Source organism: Euphorbia lathyris, chromosome 2, assembly GCF_963576675.1.
Source record: "Euphorbia lathyris chromosome 2, ddEupLath1.1, whole genome shotgun sequence".
Classification (NCBI taxonomy): Eukaryota; Viridiplantae; Streptophyta; class Magnoliopsida; order Malpighiales; family Euphorbiaceae; genus Euphorbia; species Euphorbia lathyris.
The window spans coordinates 17,739,537-17,743,670 of NC_088911.1; the positions used below are offsets into that span (position 1 = coordinate 17,739,537).

General features: G+C 39.8%; 1 long non-coding RNA gene across 1 annotated transcript; it reads right to left on the minus strand.

The window, feature by feature from the left end:
* Nucleotides 1-471: 471 nt before the first annotated feature.
* On the minus strand, nt 472-1,759 carry LOC136217670 (uncharacterized). Its single transcript, XR_010683523.1, has 3 exons — nt 1,722-1,759; nt 1,441-1,528; nt 472-664 (listed from the first exon to the last, which is right to left on the minus strand). It is a non-coding gene; the product is annotated as an uncharacterized lncRNA (long non-coding RNA).
* Nucleotides 1,760-4,134: the final 2,375 nt, after the last annotated feature.

The following is a 4,134-nucleotide window of genomic DNA, read 5'->3' on the forward strand; positions in this document are numbered from 1 at the left end:
AGGCGTCACGTACCAGCAGGGCAAAGGTATAACCGCCGAAGTCCTTGCGCTTCCGGCAAGTCAGATCCAAGAACTTGTAAAGAAAGGCTAAGCCTGCCCCTGTCTAATCATAAGAAGCCGCTGTATCCAGATCGCTAAGTGCCTGAATGAGACCTGCGTGTACCTTCCCGCCCTTCGTGCGGAAAATCGTCTCACTCAGAGCATATACTAAGAAACTACGAACCGCCAGGTCGGTAGCGTCACTCTCGCAGAAATCACGTCTACTCAAGAGGCTCGCGGTAGAGACAAACTTCACCGGAGTAGACTTGGCGCATAGACGAACTCCCGGTCCAATCAAGGTAGCAAGCCTAGCAGGGTCGACTCGTGGTCGCATCATACCAAAGTGGAAAGGGACGGGAGTGTTGCTCCCTCGCAATCCTGTCAACAGCGAAAAATCTCGAGGCGAGATGGTCATCTCCCCAAAGGAAAGGTGGAAGGTGTGGGTCGAGTCAACCCACCGCTCGCATAAGGCCCGTAGGCCAAAAGGATCGCATACCCCGTTGGTGCGGGGCAGCGCTGCAATAAAGGGCTCGAAGCCCAACTCGCGCACGCGGGCTCTCGCCGCGGCGCCTAGCCTATCGTACCATGAGTGAATCTCGGCGGTGGTCCCCGAAATCTCAATGAACTAAAAAGGAACAAGATAAGAAAATTTAAATACAACTCCTAAAGCATGCAATTGAAAAGAACGCGTTAAGACTAGGTATTCTTTCATTTTCTAACCTAGAGACATCCGGTCAGTTAGGACCAATTTTCTGCAAAAATCTCTCATGTAGGGTCCTTCACGTAAGGTTGAGTCAATTCTTTGATCCACTCTCGTCTGCGGCGACGAGGAGCGTAGATTAGGTTTTACTATTCACGTACGTTAACGTGCATTAGGTAAGTTTTTACTATTCACGTGCATTAGCTAAGTTTTTACTATTCACGTGCACTATTCACATTTTTACTATTCACGTTCATTATCTAAGTTTTCACTATTCACGTGCATTAGCTACGTTTTTACTATTCACGTGCATTAGCTAAGTTTTTACTATTCACGTCATTTTCACTATTCACGTGCATTAGCTAAGTTTTTACTATTCACGTTGTCACTATTCACGTGCACTATTCATGTTCTACTACTCACGTGCATTAGCTAAGTTTTTACTATTCACGTTGTCACTATTCACGTTTTTACTATTCACATCGTTTTTACTGTTAACATGCATAAATTCGTAGTGTACTATTCACATGCATATAGCGCGCATTCTTACAAAAACAAACAGGTGTTACGTGTAAATAAAGGAATTCACGTTTTCTAGCTAAAGTCCTCTAAGGCAGTCTAAGAGTTAGCATGCAAATCATGTTCGTATATGAGTGCTAAATCCTAGAATTCAAATCAAATAAAAGTGAGAAACCACTTACCTCGTTGCAGCGTGTCCTGCTCAAGTGTGTTGTAGGGTCGTGGAAGGTATCCACTCTATCCAGGTTTACATAAACCTCGTCCATGCCTCTAGTGCCATCCCATTCGTCTAAATCCATCCCGAGAATAATCCAAATTGAAGTCTAGTGAGAGAAAGAGGAGAGAGAAGGTGTGGGGTTGAAATGAAACCCCACCACCTTATATAGGAAAAGGGAATGACATTCCCGTAAATAGTGAAAAAAGTACGATTTGACATAAAGGTAAAAAGTAAATAATTAATTACCAGGTGCACAGACCTCCGATTTGCAGTCCGTTTCAGCCTGTATTTCTCCCAGACAGTGACTAACATTGTCAAAACATCAATTCCAGACAACAACTAATTTTTACAGAACAGTGACACCAGTCAAAATACAGACGACGGTCAATAGGAAAACAATCAGTAGTCTATGTCATTTCGGACTAAGACGTGTGCCCATTGAATCGTCGAGATGATAACTCCAGTGAGAAAATACAGACAACAGTGTGGTAAGAAAATCCAGAAACAGAACCCGCTTTTTAGCCATTTGACTCACGGTCGCAGACCAGAGTTGCTTTTGAGCCATTCGACTCTCGGTCGCAGACCGAAGTTGCTTTTTTGCCATTTGACTCACGGTCGCAGACCGAAGTTGCTTTTTAGCCATTTGACTCACGGTCGCAGACCGGAGTTGCTTTTGAGCCATTTGACTCTCGGTCGCAGACCGGAGTTGCTTTTGAGCCATTTGACTCTCGGTCGCAGACCGGAGTTGCTTTTGAGCCATTTGACTCTCGGTCGCAAACCGGAGTTGCTTTTGAGCCATCTGACTCACGGTCGCAGACCGGAGTTGCTTTTGAGCCATCTGACTCACGGTCGCAGACCGGAGTTGCTTTTGAGCCATCTGACTCACGGTCGCAGACCGGAGTTGCTTTTGAGCCATCTGACTCACGGTCGCAGACCGTAATTGATAATGTGGTATTTAGGGGGTTTAATTAAATTGGAAAAAAGAAGGATTTCTAATTTTAAAAAAATATTCTTGACGTTATATGAAAAAAAAATCTACATATTTGGGTCATAGTTTTATCATTGTTCCTTAGCATTCCTATTTTTAAATTGCTGAAAAAATAATTATTTTCTAAATCAATTGATATGCGAGTAGTGTAGAACATGTGAATAAAGAATTTGATTTTTTTAATGATATTGAAAGGGCTAATTACAAATCTAGCCCAACTAAAAGGGTCCATTTACATATCTAACCCACTTTGCTTCAATATCACCAAATTAGACACTTTCATCCACTTTGGACAAGAATACCCTTATTTCAATTCATCTTCTTTCTCAGATTCTGAACGTCTTTCTCGTCATCCCAAACGGGCGAAAAGATGGTGGTTTATAGAGAGAAGAGATTTTGTTTCGTTCAACCTTTGAAGAACTAGTGTTTGCGGAAGAGGATTAGGAAGGAAATCTTAAAAAATAAGAAAGAAAAAAAATCTAACAATTGAACTGTTGTGATGTCGCATTTGTGACGAATTCGTCGCAAATGCGACAAGATTTGTCGCATTTGGGACAACGGTTGTCGCATTTGCGACAGCAAGTTGTCGCATTTGCGACGAAATGCGACAGTTTTTGTTGCATTAGCGACAAAATGCGACAGTTTTTGTTGCATTAGCGACAAAATGCGACAGTAGTTGTCGCAATTGCGATAAAATGCGACAGCAGTTGTCGCATTTGCGACAAAATGCGACAGCGATTTTTTCATTTGTGAAGTGGTGTCGCATTTGTGACGAAATGCGACAAAATTCGTCATAAATGCGACAACAATGGAGGAAATTGACGGAAAATGGTGGAAAATAGAAGAAATTGAAACAATACCATTACAGATGAAGAAAGAGGCAAGACTAGCAAGAAAAACATGTATATAAGCTAAAAACATACCATTTCTACGGGAAATTGAACATAATACTTCAATAATCACTAACGATTGGTATCAGAAATTGAAGAACATGAACCGAAGAAGAAGAACAACCAATCGAAGAAGAAAGAAGAAGAAGAAGAATCGAACGAAGATGAAGATTCGATCAAAGAAGAAAGAAGAAGAAGAATCGATCGAAGAAGAAGAATGGATCGAATAGAAATATGGGTATTTTTGTCCAAAGTGGATGAAAGTGTCTAATTTGGTGATATTGAAGCAAAGTGGGTTAGATATGTAAATGGACCCTTTTAATTGGGCTAGATTTGTAATTAGTCCTATTTGAAATTGATGTAAATTATTAACATTGTGTCTATTACTTATGACATTAAATCGTAAAATTACTTTTTTTTGGTAATGAGATGAGTAATTTTATAACTTATCTAAAAATATTAAGAATTGTAGAAAAAGAGAGTGAAAAAAGTCATCTTTGACCCTCCACTTTAACAACATTTATGAATTTGATTCTTAATCTTTTAGTTTCAGTATTTAACTTATAACCTTTTGAGATACGAGACTCTTATTAAACGAAACTTAATGTCACAAAGCACAAATACATACACTCATGTTACATCATATGTGTTTCATGTAATTTAAATCTTTATCACGGATTTTATAAGTGTTTGACTAAAAAATATTTGAATATTCTTTCAAGATTAAAGACATTTCATTAACATACCTATTTTGAAATTACTGGAAAAAAAACAATCTATA